This window comes from Hylobates moloch, unplaced genomic scaffold (genome assembly GCF_009828535.3).
Source record: "Hylobates moloch isolate HMO894 unplaced genomic scaffold, HMol_V3 SCAFFOLD_2, whole genome shotgun sequence".
Lineage (NCBI taxonomy): Eukaryota > Metazoa > Chordata > Mammalia > Primates > Hylobatidae > Hylobates > Hylobates moloch.
Genome location: NW_026652277.1, coordinates 142632781 through 142659960, shown reverse-complemented (window position 1 = coordinate 142659960; position 27180 = coordinate 142632781). Strand labels below are relative to the sequence as shown.

The following is a 27180-nucleotide window of genomic DNA, read 5'->3' as shown; positions in this document are numbered from 1 at the left end:
GTTTTGAAACTGACAGCTTAAGTGATACAGTAGTATTTATTTTAAAATATGGCAAATAATTTTATCTATTTATCTTTTAAGACACTGCTACCAAGTTGGAATGGGAGAACCCAGCTGCCATCCTTTGCAGGATGTTAAATACCACAAGCTGTTTTACAAACATTGTGTTATCAATAAAGCTCAAAATATTTTCTCAAATACTTTCTAAAAATTTCCCAACATGCAAGTATGTTAAAAAGCTTTTTACTTACATATTCCTAACTCGTTTACATATTATTTTTTCTTATCTTTGTAAGACTTTGGAGCTTCTATTAAGAGCTTGATGACAATGACGTTTGTTCCATATTTGTACGGGAAAGATACCAGACCATACAAGTAAATATCTTTATCCTACTTCTATTGTTCCATTAATTGTCCATTTGCCTGCACTTTTTTGGGCCTCATGTTTTACTTCTATAAATTGGGCAGATTGAACTGGATGACTCTAGGGTTCATTTCAATACTAAAATTATCACTTTCAACTTAATGTATATGAATCACTACTTGTGTACATTGTTGTGGTACACATAGGGCCTATAAATGGTCAATTCAAGCCCTGAGGAATCTTGCAATTACATAAAGAAGGCAGATCCTTAACTATAATATCAGACAGATTTTGGTGGATACAATTAGAGAACTGTAAACTCAGGACTCTGGGAGTTGCAATGCAGGGGTCATTTCTTCCTAGGGGGATCTTAGAATGCTTCATGGAGGGCCTGGAAGATGAGTCAGATTTTTACAGATGGAGAAGGTGGAAAATACAGTAAGTATTTTAGAAGATGGACTATATAAGCAATCTACATGATAGCAGAACATATAGAGTGCCTTGAGTGGCACTGGTCCCTGATGTCTTGATTGTACGAATGGTCCTGTATATCTGATTACATGTTATTTGTTAAGAAAGAACAAGAGACGAGGCAGGAAAGATAAGCTGACACAAAGTTTTTTAGGGACTGTATTAGTCCATTCTTATGCTGCTAATAAAGATATACCCTAGAGTAATTCATAAAGGATAGAGGTTTCATTGACTCATAATTCTGCATGACTGGGGAGGCCTCAATAAACTTACAATCATGGCAGAAGGGGAAGCAAATGCACCCTTCTTCACATGGCACTAGCAAGGAGAGGAATGAGAGCAAAGTCAGGGGAAAGCCCCTTATAAAACCATCAGATCTCGTGGGAACTCATTCACTATCACTAGAACAGCATGGAGGTAACCTCCTCCATGATTCCATCACCTCCCACTGGGTCCCTCCCACGACACATTATGGAAACTACAATTCAAGATGAGATTTGGGTGGGGCACAGCCAAACCATATCAGGGACTTTGTGCAAGATAGTTCTATTTTCTTCTAGATTCTCTTTCTTCTCTTGTCCTCCCTCTGTGCCCCTGGAGGCTGATCCACAGAGGCACACATCAATGGCTTCAATTACCCTCTGTCTTTCAATTTAGTTCAACAAATGAAAGGTAACTGCAGGTAATCAGAGGACTGAGGATGTTTATTTTTTCAGCTCTCAATCTGCCACTTACCTGTATGCTGTATTGAAGGCCATAGGTGCTACCATATCTGGGTTCTGAAAGTTTCTCCCTTTGGGCCAAAGGGAGTTGTATTAGTTTCCTAGGACTGCTATAACAAAGTACCATAAACTGGATACGTTAAAACAACAAAAATTTATTTTCTCATAGTTCTGTAATCAAGTCGTTGACAGGGCCAAGCTCCCTCTGAAACCTGTAGGGAATAGCCCTTCCTTGCCTCTTCTAGCTGTTGGTGCTTGCTGGCAATCCTCGGTGTTCCTCAGCTTGTGGCTGCATCACTCTAATCTCCACCATCTTCTCCCTGTGTGCTTATCTCTGTGTTTCTTCTTCTCGTCTTATAAAAACACCAGTCATGTTGGATTGAGCCCATCCTACTCCAGTATGACCTTATCTGAAATAATTACTTCTGCAACAATATTATTTCCAAAGATCACATTCTGAAGTACTTGGGGTTATGACTTTACATATCTTTTGTGGGGACACAGTTCAACCCATTTCAGGGGATAAAAACTTCCCAGGGTTGTTAATCTCAGGTTACTGCGCTCTCTCTTATTTGAAACCCAAACTTTGTCTATTCCTAATAGAAGAGTCATAATCGGTTCTGAGTTAAAAAACAAACAGATATTGTGGCAAAGTAAAATATGCACTAGAGGGAGGAGATCCAGGAGGCAAGACATGAGGTTATTGTTATGCTGTGTTATGTTATTGTTATGCCAATTGTTATGCTGCATTGTTATGTTGAGACATGAATAGGGTATGAAGTGGGAAGGGGCACCAGTGGCTTCCTAAGTTAAAATCCAAAGTCTTCCTTCAGGGCTTTTATATGGTGCCATCTTTTCGCCACACACACCCTTCATGCCACACCCTCACACACAGACTTTCACTGCCACCTTCTTTAAATGTCCCATTCATGCTTTCACCAGAGGGCCTTGATCTGTGTTCCCTCTACCTGGAGTGCCCTTGCTGCTTGTCGTATGCACCCACCCACACGTTTTATTTATTTTATTTTATTTTTTTCTGAGACAGTGTCTTGCTCTGTCACCCAGACTGGAGTACAGTAGCATGATCACAGCTCACTGCAGCCTTAGTCTGTCAGACTCAAGCCATCCTCCTATCTCAGCCTCCTGAGTAGCTGGGACTATAGGTGTGCGCCATTATACTCAGCTAATTTTATTATTTTTTTAAAGACAGGGTCTCACAATGTTGCATAGGTTGCTTTTCCACTCCCCCACTTTCTTCAGGTCACTGTTCAATATATCCCTTTGTCAGAAAAGCCTTCCTTAAACAACCTAAATAAAATGTCACCACCACCCCCAACACCTCATCCTCAGTCACCTCTATCCCTTTATCTTATTTTTCCTCATGGTACTCATCCGACTGATGTAGTATGTATTTATGTTTTCATTTGTTAATTGTCATACCTCCACCTCCCATTAGATTTTAACCTCCATGAGAACGGGACTTTTTCACTCCTATTCTGCCCCAGTTGATAGAACTGTGCCTGACACAGAGTAAGTATTTGATAGACATTTATCAGGTGGTAGTCACCATTAGAGGTAGAATCTGTCGAATATGGCGATAGCTGTAATATAGTAAAAAGAGTGACAGAGAAGGAGTTAAATGACTCCAAGGGTTTCGTTTTGTTGTTGTTTTTCCTCTTGGGTTAACCTGATTGCATAGAAGTAATTTTTATGCCTTTCTTTTAAAACAAGAGCTAACCCAGTTATTTTTGTATTTTACATTTTGAAGGGTAATTTTGTCATTTCCAGTATCATTTTAAAAGTCGCAAGGTTAGTCATAGAAATCAGTAATTCCAATGAGAAATGTGAGTAGGTTGTGACTCATAAACACATTTTTGAGATTGTGCTTCTGATTTGTATTCTGTTATTCTATTAGCAGATTCTATTGATACTATTCTATTCTGTCTGTGGGTTGTGGCTGGGAGTTCTAGGGCTTTTTTTCCCCATAGCTCATGTAATAGTCTTATTATTCATATGCCTCATCAGTTGATTCAATGCTCCCCTCTTTTCATCAAATAGTTAAGTTCAAGAATTAGTCAATATGTTTAACATGATTATTCAGCTTGTTCTGTGATGCGTGATATTTGTTATTTGATTATTTACTTCTTATTTTAGGCATGACTGAGAGATATCGTGAAATTACAACTCAACAATGATTTACAGCACAGGCTTTTCACAACTAAGAGACTGTCCATCATAGTGCCAGTTTTTCTCAAAATGGCATGTGTGCATGAAATTCTACAGGCATATGGGGTCGTGATCTGCTAATCTCCAGTTATTATGGTGGGTAACAGATCTGTAAGAATTCTCAGTCCCTTGCTCTAGAAAATATGCTATGTTATTATTTTAAGAATAGTCTTTTTAAGTTCATAGAAAAAAATAAATAAAATTAGGGTAATTTTTAATGTTATCAGTAATAAATGTCAATGAACTTGACTTAAGAATTCATTCTTGAGAAAACTTGCTTGTTTCTCCCAGAAAATCATGATTCATAAAGTATTTTTATATCCTCTAGACAAAATTATTTTATGTTCATTAAAAGGCAGTAGTGAAAATTCAAGAGTATGATCATCTTTAAATTTACAATACTCATTTGAAAGACTATGAAATAAAAGTTAAAAACAGGAACTGAGAGAGAAATTCAAAAGTTTGTTGAAAAAATACATTAAAAGAAATTATGAGAAAGTCAAGTTATGGCATATTCTTGGCTAGAGATGACAAGATGGCTGATTTTAGCCATTCTTCTCTAATTCCAAAGCAACCAGATTCTTTTTGCTAAGGTTGGGTTTACAAAAATATTGTGAAATAATCATGTGTGTGGGTGTTTCCTACCTTACCTTGCTCATGGATCATGCTACTCCTTGGAAAATAGTATCTGCCACAATTTTTCTAGAATTTTTCTACCTCATTCCCCTATGAAAACCTACCTTATCTCTGTTCAATTCCCTCAGGCCTTTGTACTGCCCTCCAAATGACAATGGGTAACTATTACCATTAATAATACCACACATATGAATAACATGATTTACAATGTTTTCTATCTGTGTTACCTCATCTGATGCTTCAACATTTTACAGCAGGAATTCTAATGTGCAAAAGTTGGCAAACTATAGTCTACCACCTGTTTTTGTGCAGCTCTAAGAATGATTTTCATATTTCTAAGGGGCTGTTGAACAAATAATATACAATGGAATGTTGTTCACAAAATCTAAAATAGTCGCTATCTGCCACTTTACAGATAAAGTTTTCCTACCCCTGGATTCATGTTATAATTCTCTTTAAAAGATGAGCAGACAGAGACAAAGCTACATATAGGTGAAGAGCTAGATGCCTTTTGACTTTATTGTCCTATGTATACCAACCACTCAAGACCCCCCGTGATAATCTTAGCAGCTCATAAAATAATACAGCTGTAAATACACCCAAAAGAGAGATAGTAATATGTAGTGATATATTATGAAAGTAAAATTTCTAAGATATGTTCCAAATAGCTCTTATTGGATGTGCGACATCAGTGAACTTTAGCTGATTCTGATGTATGCTAATATTTAAATCACGTAATCATTTGGTCTTCAATTTCTCATCTGTAAAATTAGAAGGTTTACCTGTGTCACTTGAATCTATTCCATTTCTACAGAATCTGTGTCTCTGAAATGTCAACATTAGCTCAACTGTAGATAACTGTTCCTTCTAGGTCTAAAGTATATTGTTACAATAAAATGTTGCAAGGGGGTCGTATCATGACTTTGACTCTTCTGAAGGCTATGAAAGTAAACTGGGAGCTAGTTCAAGAGAAAATAAGACTTCTATAATACATATATATTTTCCTTGACATTTAAGACACTGCAATTGACATTTTTCTTCTAGAGACTTAACAATTCTATATGTTTTTAAAATTCCAAAAATGACAACCAAATTTGGCTTTCATGGCCATGTGAGCTCCTAGTAGATTGACCCTCCTCATGCAACAACTACGTAGTGAATCAAAACCAAAAATAAAACAAGTAGAAACCACACACACACACACATACACACTACCTGAAAGCTCTGGATAGTGTACAAAAGCAGGCATATTCTAGAAGTAAGTAGCTCATAAAGAAGTAACTGGCTCATAATAAGTCTTGTACTTACATGACTTTTACCCAGGGACTGGCCATGGTCTACACTGTGCAGGGTGGCAGAAACCTTGATAGAAAAATCAGGGGTTTGCATTCCCAGAGGACAAAGTTTAGGGCAACATCAACTGCCAGAAAATGAAGAGAAAATCCCAGAAAGAGAGAGCCAGAAGGGTAAACCATAAATTCTATGTATTAATTCTGCCAAAATCCCTGCCTGACCCTGAAACACAGAAGCACGGGTCACACTACAGCCAGCCAAGCTAATAATAAAATAATTAAACTGAAATGCAAGCTGCTACAAAGAGACAGCACTGATAGTTGGAATCTAGCCAAGTTAATTGCTTGATAAAGCAGCAAATATCAACAATTTGGAGAAATATAAAGAATTGAGTTTTTACAACATGGTATTTCCAATATTCAGGATACAATCCAAAATTCTTTGACATTAGCAACATGGTAAACGTGATTCATTTTCAGAAAGCAAAATAATCAACAGAGAGCAACCACAAGATAACCCAGTGGTTGGGATTAGCAGACAAATGCTTAAAGCAGATATTTTAATTATACTCAGTGAGTTGAAGGAAAATCTCATAATAAATTTTAAAATTTCAGCAAAACTACAGATACTTGAAAAAAGAACCAAATAAAAATTCTAGCAGAAGAAGACAATATGTGAAATTTAATAATTCATTTCCTGTGAATGACAGCAGAATGTTGATGACAGAGGAAAGAGCCAATAAAATTTGAAGACAGGTAAATATAAATTATTTAATCTGAAAATGAGGATAACATTTTTTAAAATAGCAAAAGCCCCAGGAGCCAGTAAGGGAAGAGAAAAATATCTCATATGCAAGTAACTAGAGTCTCAGAAGGAAAGGAGAGAGATCATGGAGTGAAAAATATTTAAGAAAATAATATCTCAAGTTTTCCCTAATTTAGTAATCAAGGATTTTGACAAACTTCAAGCAGGATAAATATAAAGAAAATTTAGTGTTTGCTTACATTAGTCTAGTTGCTGAAAACCAAATATAAGTAACATTTTTAGAGCAACCAGAGAAAACTTATACATTACATAAAGGAGACCACTGCTTCAAATTATTACTGACCTTTTTATCTGAAACTATGGAAGCCAAAATGTATTGGAACAACATTTTTAAAGTGTAAAACAACAAGACCATACAACTGTCAACTTTGAATTATACACTCAATGAACATATCCTTCAAGAGTAAAGGTGAAATAAAGACATTTCAGATCAAAGAAAACTAAGATAAATCATCACTAATAAACCTACCTCTACTAGAGTAGTGCTAAAGAAAGTTCTTCAGGCTGAATAGAAATGACACCAGAAAGAAATTGTTATCCTAAAATATTAAGAGGGTCAGAAATGTTAAATATTGTATTATTTAAATATAAAATGTTTTATTTTCAATTTATTTAAATTACGTAGTCTTTAAAGCAATAGTTATAACAATGCTTTCTGGGAATTATTTTTTTATTCTGAGTTTATTCCCTTCTTTTTTTCAGTTTTAAAATGCCCTACCTTACAAGGGAAGGATGTTCACTCTCACCATCTATATTCAACATCATATTGGAGGTCTTAGCCAGTGCAACAAGAAAAAAATAGTGATATTAGAGGAAACGAAGAAGTTAGTCTGCTTTTTTTTAAATCATAGATGACATAATTGTTTACAAAGAAAATCCTACAAAATCTATGGAAAAGTTTTTAGAAATAATGGGTGCATTTAGCAATGCCATAGGTTACAAAGTTAATATGCAAACTTTATTGTATTTTCAAATATAAGCAATAAGCAATCATAAAATGAAACTGAAAATTTTATAACAGTATCAAAAACTAAAATACATGGCAGTACATTTAAGAAAAGTATAGAAGACTCCTATACTGAAAATTACAAGATATTGCTGAGGGAAATAAAATAAGAGCTAAATAAATAGAGATATAGTACGTTTATGAATTGAAAGACTCATTATTGTAAAGATGTTGATTCTCCCTAATACATGCATAGATTTAACACACTGCAAAGACTTTTTTTTTTTGGTAAAAAATGACCAGTTAATTTAAAAATTTACATGGAAATGCAAATGACCTGGATATACACAAAGCAGTCTTGGAAAAGAACAAAGTTGGAGAACATATTACCTAACTTCATGACTCGCTGTAAATCTCTCACTAATCCAGACAGTGTGATACTGGCATAAGGTTCAACCAGTAGAGTAATGGAACAGAATAAATATCACAGAAATAAGCACATGCTTTACACAGCCATTTGAGCTTTGACAGTGGTCTCTAAGCAATACTATGAAGAATAAGGTATTTTCAATAAATGGTGCTGAAATATCTAGATACTAATCTTGAAAAAAATGACAGTACATCTGCACCTTATTCCATATATAATAATCAACTTGCAATGTCTTATAGGCCTAAATATAAAAGCCTAAATCATTGGGATTTTAAGGAAATCAAAAAATAATATCTTTATGACTTGGGCATAGGCAAAAATGTCTTAGACTATGGAAAGTAATAACTGTAATGAAAATTATAAATTATCAATTTGTTAAACTTAAAAGCTGCTCATCAAAAGAACACATGAACCATGAAGTTGAAGTCTGGGAGAAAATATTTTAAAAACATATATCTGATAATAAAAGACTGGTATCCAGGTTACATAAGTTGGCTGGGTGCGGTGGCTCACGCATGTAATCCCAGCACTTTGGGAGGCTGAGGTGGGTGGATCACGAGGTCAAGAGATCAAGACCATCCTGGCCAACATGGTGAAACCCGGTCTCTACTAAAAATACAAAAATTAGCTGGGCATGGTGGTGCGCGCTTGTAGTCCCAGCTACTCAGGAGGCTGAGGCAGGAGAATCGCTTAAAACTGGGAGGCAAAGGTTGCAGTGAGCTGAGATCACACCACTGCACTCTAGCCTGGTGACAGAGCGAGACTCTGTCTCAGAAAAAAAAAAAAAAAAGACTGGTAGCCAGGTTACGTAAGTAATTCCTATGACTCAATAATAAAAAAGTTAAACAATCCAATAAAAAATAAGTAAAAGATTTGAAAAGAGAAATTCACAAAAAGGATATATGGATGAATGACACGCACAAAAAAATGCACATCATTAGTCATCAGAAAAATACATTTTAAAACCTCAAGGGGCTACACATCCGTCAAAATGAGTAGAATTAAAAAGACTAATAATATCAAACATTGTTAAGGATGCAGAGCAAGTAGAATTCTCATACATGAAAAGATCTAACAATTGAATATAAACTAAACATACCTACCCTATAACACAATAATTCCAATTCTACCTATTTACCCAAGTAAAACAAAAACAAGCATTTTATGCATAATGGTCAAAACCTGGAAGTATAGGGAAATGTATTTGAAAACCTGTAGTATACTTACATAATGTAATATTATCCAGCAATAAAAAAAGAATAAGCAAGTGATACACACATTAACATGATACATTTTTAAAAGATTATACTAAGTGAGAGATACCTTACAAAAAAGCACCTACGATATTATCCCATTTATATGAAGTTTTAAAAACAGGTCAATATAAAACATAGGAGAAAGAATCAGAACAATAGTTGCCTTTGGCAGTAGAGGAAGGGATTCCTTGGGAAGGAGAGTGAGGGAACTTTCTGAGGGGATGATAAAGTCTTGGTACAGGGTTGGGTTATATCAATACATACATTTGCCAATGCTTATAAATTTAAAAAATACTCTAAATATGCATGCTCAAGTATTTAAAGGAAGTGTACAGATGTCAGCAATTTATTTGGAATTATATCAAAAACATCAGATGGATTAATGAATGGAGAGATGGATAGATGAATAGATAAATGAAAAATAAACATAGTTAAATATTCATGGTAGTATTTAGGTGGTGGGTATGTGAGTGTTTACCATAATATTCTTTCCAATTTTCTTTATGTTTAAAACTTTTCATAAAATTGTTGAAACAATTTAAAATTGTTAAAATGTTGGAACAAAATCAGAACTATTTGTGAGAATGACTAAAATGTAATCTTATTTAAAACTCTTGTTGGGTTTGCTTGAAGATGTTTTAGAAAGCTTCTTTGTGCCCCATTCAATTAAATAAGCATCAGGGGAAATTTCAATTCCATATTAATCTTTATAATCTTAAAATGTAATTCTAATGATATTAATCTAAAATTATCAATAACCCAATTAGTAATTTACAGATAAACTAAATTATTCACGAAAAGGAGAGAAAAGCACAAACTAAGTCTAATTGTTTTATACAGAAATTCAGATTTAATCCAGAGTGAAAACTAGAGAAGATGGTTTCTGGGAGAAACGTGGCCTGATAGGAATAAGCTCCAAGTCCCTCAAAGACATTGTCCATTAACAAATATCTTCTTGCTCTCTTTGGCTCTCTATAGGAATTTAGACATGAAAGAGTGAAATATATTCTGTTTTAAAAATATTATTGTAAATTGTTGCACCTGTGCATCTCTTCCAGACTACTTTGAAAAGAGACTTTCCAGCTATCAGTACGCTATCTCACAATTACCCTTGAACCAGAAGACAATAAATGATTTGCTAAACAGATGGCATAGTCCTATGACATGCGTCGTATGTGTGAGCAATCACAGAAGGTACGGCTTTTCTCATGGAATATTTTCAGACAAATATTTTAAGTTAATCTAACATTCACTAAATCTACCTACTGATTTTAGGTAGATTTTCTTTCTCCAAATACACATTTTTAAATAAAAATTTTCATTGTATTGCACTGTATTTTATTGGTTATCAACACCACCATGTTCTTAGTTTTTTAAAAAATAAATGTTTAGTGAGTTAGAATATTTGTGTCTTTAAGCAAGTGGTTCCCTCATTTTTCCTTTCCTGTCTTTTCTGGCTTGATTTGAAGTTATTCCTGGGTATCAATATTCTACACACATGGTCTACTGCTTACCTCCAACACAGCAGTTATTTCACTGTCATGTAATTATTTGTTTGCTCATCTCTCTTCCCCATGACCATCTACTCCTTGAAGGTAGGGCCATCATTTGTACATCTTATAACTGAAGCTTACAGCATCGGATCAGTTATGTGGTCAGAACACAATGTTTGTTGTAGAATAAATGAATAAACTTTGTTAATTCACTCAGGTCTAACTAGTTTCCTATATGATGAAATATAGCTAAAAATATTCAAAGTAGAGTTCCACAAAAGAAGAACAAAGTAAATATCAATGTATTAATTTATAATTTGATCCAAAGACCAATTTCCAAGCGGCTCTCTCAAGTACCAAATTGCTAAAGTCTTTCTCTAGGACATCTCCCTTCCTGGTGTCAAAGTATGTGGAAAACTGAAGCTTTAAGCAAAAGATGGCTTGTGTATATATTTAACCTAGCTTCTGTTGAAGCATCCCTAGTCTGCAAATAACATATTTCTCTAGTGACCATCTTCATGTCTCTGAGCCTTAAACAATACTGGTTAAAACACTAACAGATATTATGTTTCCGAATATGTGCTTTATTTGCTAGTTATCCTATTTCTAATGACATATTCAGTAGATTTGTTTATGTTGTAAAATCAAGTGCTATCAATTTATTGTTATCATGAACAGTCAGAATGAATATTGAAACCTCTTATTTGGGCAAAAACATGATCTGGCTCATTTTACTTTCTCGACTTCATCCCATCATGTTCTCACTTTCTCACACTATGCTGTATACCTATGAGACTCCTGTATATGCCAAGCTTATTTCTATCTCAGGGCCTTTGCACCTGCTATTTCCCTTGCTTAGAATGTACTTTCCCCACCCCCATTCAGCCCCATTTAGGCATAGCTGTTTCCTTCTCCGAATCCAGGTCTCAGCCAAAATATAACCTCCACAGTTATTCAGTTATTCTGTCACATTACCCAGAGTTATTTTGTTCATAGCATTTATTACCAGATGAAATTATCTTTTTTATTTATTTTGCTTATTTATTTGTTGACTTTTCATTTGAATGAAGGCTCCATATGAAATAGAACTCTGTGACAGTTTTTCACTACCGTAAAATCTGCCCCAGTGTTTAGAAGAAGGCTTGATATTTAGGCCTTACATGCCTCAAAATATTTGTTTAATGAATGAGTAAAGACAGAAGACAGTCTTCTCTCATCACCTGTTGATATTTACACTGATTTTTGGAGTCTTGAGAACATTTGCAGCCTGCAACCTCACTTAGCTTTCAAATATTATCACCCACTAATCTCTTCTTCTTATTTTCTGTTTCTCTGTTAGTCCATCTATTGTGATCTACAGATAATTTTAAGTACTTTGAGGTTAGGGCTTTTTTCTTATTTTTCTTTAAAATTCTGACCGTTGTCTCCTCAGTAGTGATTGTGTTGATTTTTTTTGTTGTTGTTTTTTGAGACGGAGTCTCACTCTGTCGCCCAGGCTGGAGTATAGTGGTGTGATCTCAGCTCACTGCAACTTCAGCCTCCTGGGTTTAAATGATTCTCCTGCCTCAGCCTCCTGAGTACCTTGGATTACAGGCGCCCGTCACCACGCCTGGCTAATTTTTGTATTTTTAATGGAGATGGGGTTTCACCATGTTGGCCAGACTGGTCTTGAAATCCTGACCTCAAGTGATTTGCCAGCCTTGGCCTCCCAAAGTGCTGGGATTACAGGCATGAGCCACTGCACCTGGCCTTGTGTGTTGATTGTTTAATGGTTGCCCTTCCAAGAGAAGATGCCCTTTAGGCAGCTGGAAATATAGAACTACTCTGTAGTAAGAAACAGGGTACTAATTCACAATAGGAAAAATATGGAAACAGTCTCAATGCCCATCAACCAAAGAGTGGATTAAGAAAATGTGGTATATATACACCATGGAATACTACTCAGCTAATAAAAAGAATGAAATAATGGCATTTGCAGCAACCTGGGTCAAGTTGGAGACCATTATTCTATGGAAAGTAACGCAGGAATGGAAAACCAAATATGTATGTTCTCACTTACAAGTGGGAGTTAAACTACCAGAGTAAAAAAGCATAAGAATAATATAATGGACTTTGGGGGACTCAGGAGGAAGGATGGGAGGGGGTTGAGGGATAAAAGACCACACACTGGGTACAGTGTACACTGCTTGGGTGACAGGCACACCAGAATCTCAGAAATTGCCACTAAGGAATTTATCCATGTAACTAAAAAACACCTGTTTCCCCAAAACTACTGAAATTAAAAAAAAAAAAAAATTTAAAAAAGAAACAAGGTACTCAGATTGGGATTCACTAACATGGGGTTGAAACTGTGAGGTAAAATTCTCACTACCAGTTGTGATCCTGGCAAGGAACTCTGTGAGATAAATTAGGAAAGGCAGAAGCAAAACAGGAGAGTATTCACTTAGAGGAGGGGGGAAGGTGGGAGTGGGGAAGTTATTAGGATAGAAACAGGGTATAATTTTAAGGAGTTAACAGCAGTGGATTTGGATAGGAAAAGCAGTTTCTCTGAAACCGTGCAATCAAAATATGATTACAAAATGTTCTGGAAGAGAGTATTTAGCCATATATTTGGCATTAAAAATTCCTTCTTTACTTCCTTAGCAAGCAAAATATTGGATAAATTATTGTGATTTAATGGACTAAATGGTTTGACCTAATTTTCCAGATGGAACATCCACACAAATGTATTTCTATTACCTTAGATTTATTGGTTTCAAATGTAATTGTATCTGGATGTTCTCCATTTATCTGCACTTCATTTTATTTCCTGATAACCTCCTACGTTTCAGTACCTTCTCTTTTGCTATCATCTTGCCTCTGCACCACTCTGAAAGTCATTTTAAAATGCCTGGTGGTGATGCTAGTTCATTGGAATATATTGAAGAGATCTCAGAGAAGGCACAATGTCCATAGATAAAAAGGTAGGATATAGTAGATAACAATTCCACCCTTCCATTCTTACCTTAAGAAGGGAAGAAGATGTGTCTACTGAAGATCTACCCAAGGTGTCTTGTAAAGGTAACTGGGAGGAGAGCAAGCTTTCTTGGAACATTAGACCCTTGGGATGAGTGTATAAAAGCAAATAGAATTATAACTCTTTTCAAAGAAGTTAATTAGTTCATTCAAGTTGGGGTTGAGTGGAAAGAACACGGTGTTCTAGTGCTAAATTGGTCATCAATTGGTTATATAATTGAATCAAGTTATCTAGCTTTCATGATTTCAGTTCTCATGTTTGAGTGATGAGAGGCCGAACTAGGTGGCCTCTAAGATCTCGCTGAGATCTAACATTCTGTCATCCTTCACAGAAGACAACTTGAATATAAAAAAAAAAATAAAATACAGAAATGAAAAACATCAGTTTGTTAGCTTTCTTGTTTAGATATTTAGTCCAGAACAACATTTCTGTTCTTAAAGTTTCCACATTTTGAAATCCCTTAATGATTTTGGAATTTCTCAATTATTTCCATTTAAAAATTATGCAATTTTTCTTTACTACTAAATAAACAAAACACAGAACACATTTAGCAGAATTTTCAAAAACTAAAAGAGAAGATAAATGCCAAATAAAAATTTCCCAACTTGGTTAATTCTTAAGTTATACTTATTGCTAAAAACCAAAACCTCACAGTCAAAACAGAAGGGAGAGTTGAGGCGATGATTTTGGTTACTGTCAGGATAGGATAAAAAAGAATTTCCGTAAATAATATGATATGGTATAGACAGAAGCATGTTTTCTTTATTTAGGCCCACAAGCCGAGAGAGAAAAGAGAGAGAGAGAAAGAGAGAAGAGTCCTAATCATAATCTTTGGTGATTTTTCTACTTACTGGTTTAGGTGTATTGAAGATATTAATCTACTGCCTATTATAGATATTAATTTGCTTAGTAGATGAACAATATTATGATAGCCAATAACATATTATTTTATTCAACAATTGCTTTACATAGGCATTCATGATTTTATTGGTACAAGAAATTAAGATACCAAGCTACAGATCAGTAGTTAGAGGAAATATGTCTCAGGTCTCATATGCACCTTTCTAATAAACTATGGTTTTTAAAGTCTCCCATTAATAATTTGAAACAGTTGGATTATAGTGCATTGATTGAACTGCAGATCCAGTTAACGAGGCCTCTTCTATGTACCTAACAGTTCCGTCCCATATAATAATGTTTGAAGTGTTATACTTACTCCTGTAAATGCTTTCTGGCACAGAGGACTTTGTGCTTCAAGAATTTAGTTATAAAAGCAACAGAATTTCATCAGAGACCTTAAAAAAATAAAGAGACGAGAGAAACTATTGTTGTCCATAATGGCCTGCTTTGGGAAAGAAATGGAAGAAACTTTCACAAATAGGTCATCTTGACTTTATGTCATAACTAAAATGAACAAATAAATAAGAACCTAATTTTAGTAGTAGAATTGTGGAATCAGAATGAAATAATTTGTCCAATTTTATGTTCTTTGGAAAAGTTTTAGGAGAAGTCAGAAATGAGAATTCAATTTATTGAGAGCTACAATCACATGAGAATAATCCAAATACTAGAAACATTTTTTTTTGTTTCATGAAGAAGGAAATATTTGTGCAATTTTTAAATGTTATATTTATATTAAGAATTAAATATTTCCATGGTATTAAATGACAAACAACAAGCAGACAAAAATTATAACAAAGAAGCAAATGAATTATAACAGAAGTTATTAAATTAACCAGCTGTTCATTCTAATATACAAGTGAATGTTGGAACAAATTAAGACTGTCATTGTGTTATCCAAATTAGATATTGTATAATTCTCAACAGAACAGCTATTCTTATCATTTCCCTTGTATTTTTTTCTTACCTGAAACCTTATTAAGCATTGAACATTTGTAAAACATTCATTAAGAGTAGCAATATTATAAACCTCTTTTCATCATTCAGAATGTTTCACAATATTAACAATTTTAAAAGTATTCTAGAATGTAATCAAATTAAGCAATTAAATATGGTCAATATGTATGGGCACCTGAGATGGCTTAAATTTACCATTTAATTACATGTGTTTTCTTCAGGCAAAATTCTCCTTCAGAATTAGATTAAAAAGAGGACTCTTATATGAGTAGGTAAAATAAAACTTCCTTTATCATCTTATCTCATATAATCTATTTGCTTCCTAAAAAAATTCACTTTATCCTGGCCTGGCGTGGTGGCTCACACTTGTAATCCCAGCACTTTGGCACTTTGGGAGGCCGAGGCGGGTGGATCATGAGGTCAGGAGATCGAGACCATCCTGGCTAGCACAGTGAAACCCCGTCTCTAGTGAAAATACAAAAAATTAGCCGGGCATGGTGGTGGGCACCTTTAGTCCCAGCTACTCAGGAGGCCGAGGCAGGAGAATGGCGTGAACCTGGAAGGAGGAGCTTACAGTGAGCCGAGGTCACGCCACCGCACTCCAGCCTGGGCAACAGAGCGAGACTCCCTCTCAAAAAAAAAAAGAAAATTCACTTTATCCTTTAAAGCTTCTGTGCAAATTGTAATATGGCTCTTCAAATAAAGTTACATTTCAATAAGTTAAAGTTAGCGCCTAAAGTGACATAACTAAATGCAAAATTATATTATCTTTGAATAATAAGGAAAAAACTTATAGTTGATAGACTCATTACTATTTCTTATGAACAGTTTAATTGCCAGGGCATATGGTCTACAGATCCCTTAAATTTCGTTTTAAATAATTTCATGATGTGTTTTTTTTTTTTTTTTTTTTTTTTTTTTTTAAAAGCTAGTCAGGTAATCACAGATTGATATGGTTTGGCTCTGTGTTCCTACCCAAATGTCATCTTGAATTGTAATACCTATGTGTCAGTGGAGGGATCAGGTGGGAGGTGATTGCATTATGGGGGCAGTTTCCCCCATGCGGTTCTGATAGTGAGTGAGTTCTCATGAAAGCTGATGGTTTTAAAGTGTTGCACTTCCTTGTTCTTGCACAGCTCCTTCCTGTTGCCTTGTGAAGAAGGCTCCTGCTTCCCCTTCACCTTCTGCGTGATTGTAAGTTTCCTGAGGCCTCCTAGCCATGCTTCTTGTTCAGTCTGCAGAATTGTGAGTCAGTTAAACCTCTTTCCTTTATAATTACCCAGTCTCAGGTAGTACTCTTTATAGCAGTGTGAGAAAGGACTAATACACAGATTGATTACAATGTTAGAAATATTTTTTAGAGCACATTTTTCTCAAACTTAAAAAAATTTAATTGGCCGGGCACAGTGGCTCACGCCTGTAATCCCAGCATTTTGGGAATCTGAGGTGGGTGGATCACAAGGTCAGGGGATCGAGGCCATCCTGGTTAACATGGCGAAACCCCGTCTCTACTAAAAACAACACAAAAAATTAGCTGGGTGTGGTGGCGGGTGCCTGTACTCCCAGCTACTGGGGAGGCTGAGGCAGGAGAATGACATTAACCTGGGAGGCGGAGCTTGCAGTGAGCCGAGATTGCACCACTGCACTCCAACCTGGGCGACAGAGTGAGATTCCGGCTCAAAAAAAAAAAATTAATTAATTAGTTTTTTTGCTTCAACACATCAATAATTCTGGGGAAAATCATGGAGGTCTGGTCGCTTGGGCTATATATAAGAAACTAGGGATGTGGTGATGCTTATCTCCCCCACCCTGAATTAAAATCACTCTTCTATGTAATTGGTAGACAATCTTTTTGTATGTGGGACACCCTTTTGAAGACAACTGTTGCTGAAAATTTGTAACAGTTGAAAGTCTCAAAACAAATCAGAAAAATTTACAATAAAAACACTCCTGCATATAACAAGATCCCACAGACTTTTGAAAAGCATCCATAGACAGCACATTATTTATTTGATTGCTTTTCTGAACTGTGCCTTTGAGAAAAACTCTTTGCTGTTCTACATTCTGTCTTACAGTCACAAAGCAAATTTCTTGTCTAGTCTTGTAAATACATAACTTTTCTTTAATATTGTTTGGACATTATGCCTTCTTATCTTTTCCTTAGTGCTAGCTGTATCCCACTTTGTCAAGTCTACTCTAAGTGCTCACATTGTAATATTATGTAGCTGCATTTCTAACAGAAATGAGTTTTTCACACTGAAAAATTCCACAGTTCCGAGAACATTCCCAGCAACACCATGAGACACAGCATGTGAGAGTTGAGAAATGCTCGTCCAGAATCTAGTCTGCTTATATATCCCTTTCATTGACTCCTGATTTATGCTTTTATACCCTATCTAAATTTCCCATTGTTCTGCATCATTTAATATTTTCCAGACATGTAGTGAGCATTGCTTAATTTCCCCTTTTTTGTTACTATTGAGTAGTTAGCCTTTTAAGTTCTCCTTTTACTAAATCTGTTACCAACGATTGCTTTTCTTTGGATTAACTCCAGCTTTTGTAGGTACCTTATCATAGAAGTAGAAGAGAAATTAAGAAATCTTTAGATCTAGGCTCCTAAAATAGGGGCAGAGAAACACAGCAGCATTTGGAGTATTCTCTTCTCTTCCATTCTTTTCTTAGTCTAGAATCTAGACCATCCAAGTAGCTTTGGAGGGAGTGCCATTTCAGAGCCTAAGACTTGGTTTAAGTCCAAAATCATAATGTTTAGGAGCCAATTTTAGGCAAAATTGGTTTATTCAGTAATTACATTATTTCCCAAGGACTTATTTAAGATTTAATTTTCAACTGATAATCTATGGGCAATATATTGTCATATAGGGAAATTAAGAAAGCTAATTTTGGGGAATGTAAGAAAAACCAGCACATAAATAAAAATTTTTAAATTTATTTTTACTCTATATGGAGCTAGTCAGATACTAAGAAAGAAGAGACTATGTAAAAAGTTAAAATATCAATAAGTTAAGGGAAGTATTGGAAAGCCAGACTAAATGAAAAGACTAGCCTAGTAAATTAATAAATGGCATACAATTTATATATAATTGCTCGGTTGAATGCTTACAATAACATTTGTGGAAGGAAAAATAACCCCATCACTTTCAATCTAGTATCCTTATTTTGTAGATGAGGAAACCAAAGTCATAAATGGTTAAGAAATTTGCTGTCACATAGTCAGTTAAACTGACTCCTTGGGTCTTGATCAAGTCCTAAATAAACCAGAGAATATGAAATTATACCTTAAAAATAAATTATATAAACACTAATGTTAAAAATAGTTATAAACTTGCAGCATTGTGATTAGAGAACATACAAGTTTTTACATGTAATATTGTGGTAATTAGCTCCCCCAAAATTTCCAAATGAATACACTCATATGAATATTTGAGAAATATTGTAAATATTGATAACAATATGGAGAAAACTTATTTAAAAGCTGTATTGGCATAACTAAAATGATAGAGTTTATCTTAAAATGTCAGTGTAGCATATTCCATTCCAAAAAATACCATTTTATCCTAAGACGTGCTAAAACCGAGCCTATTTCCCAGTCAGAAATATAAATTTATTTTTCTCCTGGTGATGTTTTGAGACAGACCCAGGAGCCTTTTCAGAAAGAAAATTGGTGTTTGGGTAAAATGACACAAAAGTACAAGAAAGATAGAAAGAATACCAAAAAGTACAGCTATGATTTGTAATAGAGTAACTGAAGGCAGCCACTGGAATGATCTTTAAAAATAAATGAGATCAAGTTCTGCTGTTGCTCAAAATTGCTCAATGGCTTTCCAAAGTTAAGTTCAATAGAAAGTCCTTCCTATGGCCTGTAAGGTTGGCCTGACTCCACTTAGGTTACCCTTCTCTCCTCCAACTCCACCGTAGATATTTTCTCTTTTCCCCAAGTTAATTTCCCCCTTGGGGCCTAAATACTTTTCTTGGGGCCTTTTGGACTTTGCCTCCAGATGTAAGCATGGCTGATGTCTGTGCACCATGCAGATCTCTGTGCACATGTTGCCCCAGCAGAGTGGTCTTTCCTGTCTAGAACAACCTTCCACACAACTGTCTGACATTTTTCTCCTGTTTTATTTTCCTGCCCAGCACTTACCACTATCTGGAATTATGTTATCTATTGCCTGCCTCCCCCATGAGGATATAACATCCATAAGGGCAGAAATTAATACTTTGCAAAAACATATGTGTTTTCACTTATATAAGAATAGTAAGATTTCTTTTACATTTACTATGACTTCTGCATTATAAGTTCTTTTACATGCATTGTTTCATTTAGTCTTCACACTAACCTTATTAGGAAAATACTATTACCATCATCATTTGCACGTGGGGAAATTGAAGCTTACAGATGTTTAAAATGTGTTATTTTATTACAGTTATTACATATCTGGGACAGGATTCAAACTTAGGTCTTTTTGGCTTTAGGTCCTGAGCTGAAAAGAATATAAGAAATGGGATTTTACGGCATGTAAGTGACATAAATACTCATATATACCAAGTGAAAGAGCTGAGGCAGAATGCAGGTATCATGACTCTCAAGGACTAGAATTACAAAGACAATTTTTACGGAACACTAAATAAAATATTACATTGTTGAAGATTAACATAGCTGAATATGTAATAAGCTCTTAAAAATAAAGTTTGCACTGCATGACAGCATTTTGGTCAATGACAAACCACATATGTGATGGTAGTTTTATTGGAGCTGAAAAATTTCTATCACCTAGTGATGTTGTAGCCATCTTAACATCACAGCGCAACTCATTACTCACGTGTTTGTGGTGATGCTGGCTCAAATGAACCTACTGTGCTGTCAGTCGTATAAAAGCATAGCACACACAATTATGTGCAGTACCTAATACTTGATAATGATAATAAATGACTCTATGTATTTACTATATTATACTTGTTATTTTAGAGTATACTCCTTCTGATTATGAAAAAAAAAGTAACTGTAAAACAGCTTCAGGCAGGTTCTTCAGGAGGAATTCCAGAAGAAGGCATTGTTATCACAGCAGATAACAGCTCCATGCATGTTATTGCCATTGAAGACCTCACAGTGGGACAAATTGTGGAGGCGGAGGACAGTGATATTGATGATCTTGACCTGTGTAGGCCTAAGCTAATGTGTGTGTGTTTGTGTTTTAATTTTTAACAAAAAAGTTTAAATAGTAAAAAAAAAAAAAAATTAATAGAAAAAAGCTTATAGAATAAGTGTATTAGGCCATTCTTACATTGCTATAAGGAAATGCCTGTGACTGGCTAATTTATAAGAAAAGAGGTTTAATTGGCTCACAGTTCTGCAGACTTTACAGGAAGCATGGCCCTTACATCTCCTCAGCTTCTAGCAAGACCTCAGGAGGCTTACAATCATGGCAGAAAGTGAAGCGGCAGCAATCACGTCACATGGCGAAAGCAGGAGCGAGAGAGAGTAGGGCATGTGGGAGATACCACACACTTTTAAACGACCAGATCTCATGTGAACTTAGAGTTAGAGCTCACTTATCACCAAGGGGATGGCCCAAGCCATTCATGAGGAATCTGATTCAAACACCTCCCACCAGGCCCTGCCTCCAACATTGAGGATTACATTTCAACATGAGATTTGGAGGGGACAAATGTCCACACTATATTAATAAGGATATAAAGAAAAAAATATTTTTGTACAGCTGTACTGTGTTTGTGTTTTAAGCTGTGTGATTAGAAAATAGTCAAAAAGTTACAAAATTTAAAAGTTTATGAAGTAAAGAAGTAACAGTAAGCTAAGGTTCATATATTGTTGGAAAAATATTTTAAGTAAATGTGTATAGCTTAAGTGTACAGTGTTTATAAAATCTAGAGTCCTAGGTCCTCACATTCACTCACTGACTCACCTAGAGCAACTTTCCATCCTGCTAGCTCCATTTAAGTACCCTATGCAGGCGCGTCATTTTTTTATCTTTTATAGTTTTTTTTTTTTTTACTGTACCTTTTCTATCTTTAGATATGGTTAGAGATGCAAATACTTAGTATTGTGTTACAATTGCCTATAAGTATTCAGTACAGTAACACGCTGCACAGGTTGGTAGCCTAGGAGAATAGGCTATACTGTATAGCCTATCTGTGTAGTAGGTTCTGTATCTTTCTGTAAGTACACTCCATGATGTTTGCACAATGAATTCACTTAACGATGCATTTCTCAGGATGTATCCCCATTGTTAATCAACACATCACTGTGTTTGCTAAATTGATGCAAAAAATTGTTTATACTATTTTCAAGTCTATTATATCATCATGTTTGAATATAGAATTTTGGATTCTTAGAAGTGGAAAATGTTTTAAGAGCTCTTCATTCCCTGGCTTCTTGGTTCATTGAGGTTAATAACTAAGATACCACAAAGAAGGAACTCTTCATGTATCAAGTATTCTTGGAGTCAGTTTTTCTTTTCTTCCCTTTGGCCAAATAAATTCTGCCCCCTTTTAACCTATACTTAGTTTTTTTTTTTTTTTTTTTTTTTATTGTTCGAAGTTTCTTTCTTTGTTGTTCAGTGTTTTTGTGGAGTTCAGAGAACAAAAGATCTGTGTTTCTGTATCATAATTCATTTTGGTTATAGATTTCCTAGTTCTACATAGTTGCACTGGCAGTAAAGAGATCCTTTGATTTCTCAGTAACCAATTCCTCCCTTTACATGGACCATGAAACTTAAGAGCTGACTGAAAGGTATGAGAGAATTTCTTTTATCTCTTAAGTAGCTGGAAAATTGCTAACTGTTCTTAAGTGACCTTGTTTTCCTGGTCATCTCTTTGGGATCCTGAAGTAGACTGAAGTATATCTTCAGAGGACTAAGCACTGGCAACACAAACACTGCGGTATCAGATACAAAGTCACCACATTGTAGAACTGGGATGGAAGTTGAATTCATCGTGGTTGAGTAAGTCTGGTCAAAGCTAGTCTGTCTAAGTCAGCCTTCTGCTTAAATGAACAGATTATAAGCTGATTATTCTACATGAAACACAATGGGCTCATTTGCCTCTTGGTGCTTAAAGAGAAAACCAATAGCATAGATTGGCTCCAATTAAATTCAGTGAATCAAGCTTCCTATGGAATTAACCAAACAATTATGTCTAGTACTGGCCCAAGCATGCTCTCGGGATTTTTCGATGATGATGTAGTGATTAAGAGTGGCAATGATGGGTCTAGACCATGCAGGCGCAGCTCTGCTAACCACAAATATTTCTTTTGATAGGTAGGATACAGAGTAACTCTTGTCTTTAAAATCTCTAATGAAATCCTTAAAACCATGGAACATAATTAAATTCGGAGTTTTTCAGGTGATGGAGGTTGTCTGTGTGAATAAACATGTGGTTCAATTGGACCAACTTAAAAATTCCTTGGTTGGCTTGTCTGTGTTTGCTCTTGGCTGCTTTAGTGCTTTAAAATGGTCCAGTTAAATCAGACTGTCAAAATGGTGAGGTTCCTGTTTGATTTACTCATGCCACATAAACCCACACAGAGTGTTATGAATGCCACATTTGAGAAAATCTCCCATTTGTGAAAACATATTGGGTCACATTAAAAAGGAGATTAAATGAATCCCTTTTTCCAAAAGTTTTTGGTAGGTAGAAAGGAATGCTGAGGTGACGCCTGTGTAATGGCAGAACTACAGATGCCTCTTTCTCGTGGAAATATGTTCTATGGGCTAAATTTCATCACATTGGGGGAGGGGAGACTATAAGAAGCAGGCTTCAAATTACCCTTCAATGGAAGGCTGGCAAATTAAATCCTGACCTTCTGCATGGTATTTAGAGTGCAGCGCAAGAAACAGCTCACACATTCTCGAAAGAAACCCCATTGTAAGCTTTGCTATGCCTCAGCACTGCTGGGCCTGCTCTCCTTCACTGTTCTACATTGTAGAATACAGGCAATTGAGTGTGTGACCACTTATTTTACTTCTACAGCATTTACTGCAGGCATACTTTGTTTGAAAGGTCTCAATGCTATTCAATTTAAATAGATTTATAAGGCCAATGGATTCAAAATGCACAAATAGGTCTATTATATAGGCATGTCCTAAGTTAGATAAGATGGGATTTTATAGAATGGAGAGTGTCTTCCAGACTGGTGTGTGTACTAGTGTCCAGCAAGGTACATGTAAAGCTCATCGGATGACTAATGATGACTCCTGGAACCTTAATTCATGGGGAACAAAGGGCTTTTATGGTCAATACTGAACAAGACTCTCCAATTTCATGTCCTTCTTCTAAGTAGAACTGGCAGTCAGACCCTTAAGGAATAATTCTAAACACTACTGCTTCTTATTAACTGAAAACACAAAGATTCTCGATAGATGATCAACAGAAAGCTTTGTTGTGTGAGGTAGGTATGAGACAACTATTTTATTTCTTTGAAAGCAGAAAAGTGACTAAAATTGTCGTGTATTTTTGGTTACAATTTTACTGCTTCCAGACTTAAGTTTCACAAGCAATTAAAAGGTTTAAAGATGTTCCATTTATTCAAGTCACTTGTTTGTGTTCTTTGACATAATTTGCTGATCAAACGAGTCCTATTGGAGTCATATCCCAACAGCAGTTCCAAGCCATTAACAACATTACTACATTATTGGGGTTTAATGGGGCAAAACACATTCGTGTAGCTTTTCTGGAGCTCTGTATTTAGTAGCCTCTCATACTTAATTTTGCTTCTGTCCTTTTAATATTACAAAACAAGCTAACTTTAAAGCCAAATACTTAGTGTTTGAAGCACTACATTTCAGAGAGTAAAAAAAGGCCTAAGTGGCCGGGCGCGGTGGCTCATTCCTGTAATCCCAGCACTTTGGGAGGCCAAGGCGGGTGGATCACAAGATCAGATCATCGAGACCATCCTGGCTAACATGGTGAAACCCTGTCTCTACTAAAAAAAAAATACAAAAAAATTAGCCAGGCGTGGTGGCAGGTGCCTGTAGTCCCAGCTACTCGGGAGGCTGAGGCAGGGGAATGGCGTGAACCCAGGAGGCGGAGCTTGCAATGAGCAGAGGTGGCGCCACTGTACTGCACTCCAGCTTGGGCGACAGAGCAAGACTCCATCTCAAAAAAAAAAAAAAAAAAGGCCCAAGTAAAAAGAACAAGCTAACATGTTTATTGCTTTACATTTTCCCTTTCACACAGGATGAGAGTAAGAAATGCTACCTACAACTAGAAGGAAAAATGTTCTCCCTTATCTATTTGCAAAATCCTTCACACTGTTAACTTTAAAGCCCAGATGAGTTGAAAATGAAATATATATAAAGGGTACATTTTATGTATCAGATGTCTGGGGTTGTGTCTGCAGGGCCCTAAATATTTAAAAGAAAAATTGTAGATGACAGTGGACATAGGAACAGAGGACATTTGACAGTGTGTTAGAAGAGGGGCCAAACATAGCAAAAACATGATTGGCCATGAGCTGCATGGACAGTAGGGGTTGCTAGCCAGGACGATTCCTTCCCTAAGCATGAGCATGGCCAATATGGAGACTGTCCTTTTTAAAAGTGACATGAGGCTTGTGTGTTAGCACTACCTGCACAGAATAGACTTTGATCTCACTCAAATCAATGTTGGATCTCATCCAGCAAAGTGCTATGTTAATGTATCAAATAGATTAATTTGGTTTCTAAGTGATTTCTTCCAAAAGGCAGTCACATGGCAAGAACTTAAACGTCAGCATGATTATTAGTCTATTATTTAATTTTGTTATTTGGGAATATACAATTTAAACCTTGTAGGAGAAGAAAAAATCTTTTCTTCTACTCTGCTATGTTTATTTCTTGGGGTCTGTGAATTAAATGGACAGCAGACAGATTAACAAGAGAAATAATTTTTCTGTATGCACATGGGAGCCAACAAAAGACAGCTCCTTAAATGGTTAGAGACTCATATACCTACCTTAGTAGGAGAAAGGGAGTGGGGACAAAAGGCATATATGGGAAAGATAAATAGATCTTCTCTTTTTAGGAGAAGAAATGGAAGAAGAACGTGATAATATTCGTCTGTATAGGTTTGAATAGTCTTTTCCTCTCTTTCAGGGCCATAAAACTTCACTAGAGAGGGGATTTGATGTAGGTTTTATTCACCTTCTCCCTTCTAAGGTTACATCCACCTTGAAGAGGAAATTTATGGTAGCCCTATTTCTCAGAATATGCTGCTATTAGTCAGATAAGGGAAACTTCTTTGTGCATCTGATGATTCTCAATTGCCTCTGCCAAAGTGACATATTATGGGTGGCATATTCGGATACCCTTCACTCTATAAGCAGCAGCCATAATAAAACTATATTATAAGCATGATTTAACATCCTTGATAAGTAGTTAGAGACTTTATGCCAAGTGACAAGATTTTGATGAGTTCTTGGCATGTGAGGGTGAGAAAATGTAATAATTATCTTATTTTCGAATTCCAACATCAAAGGTTTTTTTCCTCAAAGAGATGGGACAAAATCCATCGTTCCCTAAGGTTTACATAATGTTAAAAATAACAAGCAATATTTTGACAAGAGAACGTGTAGCAGAGGTAGAATTTACTAAGTTATATTTTTCATGATAACACAACAGTGACTTAATATACTGAAGAAGAAATTTAGTAGAATGATTTAAAATTTTACCATATCAATTGTAAGAGGCATTTGAAAAATAATAGAAGAAACACTTAAAGGAATTTTTATTAATATATACTTCACTTAGAGTTTACATTTTTAACTCAAAAATTTAACTAAAATTTTGGATAAAGGAAATATGGTATATGTAAACAATGGAATACAGTGGAAAGAGGCCAGGCGCGGTGGCTCACGCCCCAGCAGTTTGAGAGGCGGAGGCGGGCGGATCACAAGGTCAGGAGATGGCTAACACGGTGAAACACCGCCTCTACTAAAAATACAAAAAATTAGCAGGGCGTGTTGGTGGGCACCTGTAGTCCCAGCTACTTGGGAGGCTGAGGCAGGAGAATGGCGTGAACCCGGGAGGCGGAGCTTGCAGTGAGCCGAGATTGCACCACTGCACTCCAGCCTGGGCGACAGAGCGGGACTCCGTCAAAAAAAAAAAAAAAAAAGAAGAAGGAAGGAAGGAAGAAAGAAAAGAAAGAAAGAAAAAGAAAGAAAGAAATTAATTCTGGCTTCTGGCTGAGTGTAGTGGTTCACACTTGTAAATCTAGCCCTTAGGGAGGCAGACAGAGGCAGGTGGATAGATTACTTCAGCCCAGGAATTCGACACCTGCCTGGGCAACGCAGAGAGACCCTTTTCTCTGCAAAAAGGGAGAAAAGAAAGAAGAAAGAAATTCTGCTGTATGTGAATACATGGATGAACTTGAAGGACATTGTACTGAAATAAGTCAGACACAGAAGGATGAATACGGCATGACTTCATTTATATGAGATATCTCAGAAACAGAGAGTAGAGTGGAAGCTACCAGGAGGTGAGAGTGGCGAGGAAGGGAAGCTGCTATTAAATGGTTTAAAATAATTAATTGTGTGGCTGGCAGACTCAGATGGCTCCAGTGCCCTGGGTTCCTGTATAAGCAAACTGAAGCCCAACTCTGCATAAATTGTCTTAACCAATCAGAAAGCACCAACT

The 27180-nt window shown here is 35.9% G+C and overlaps 1 long non-coding RNA gene across 1 annotated transcript in view; it reads left to right on the top strand.

Annotated features, from left to right (window-relative positions):
• Window positions 1–27180, top strand: part of LOC116471659 (uncharacterized) — a 54621-nt gene that overhangs the window by 11132 nt on the left and 16309 nt on the right. The window contains exons 2-5 of the long non-coding RNA XR_004248838.1: window positions 3712–3879; window positions 6327–6467; window positions 16672–16780; window positions 20027–20069. This is a non-coding gene — a long non-coding RNA (uncharacterized LOC116471659). The remainder of the gene's footprint in view (window positions 1–3711; window positions 3880–6326; window positions 6468–16671; window positions 16781–20026; window positions 20070–27180) is intronic.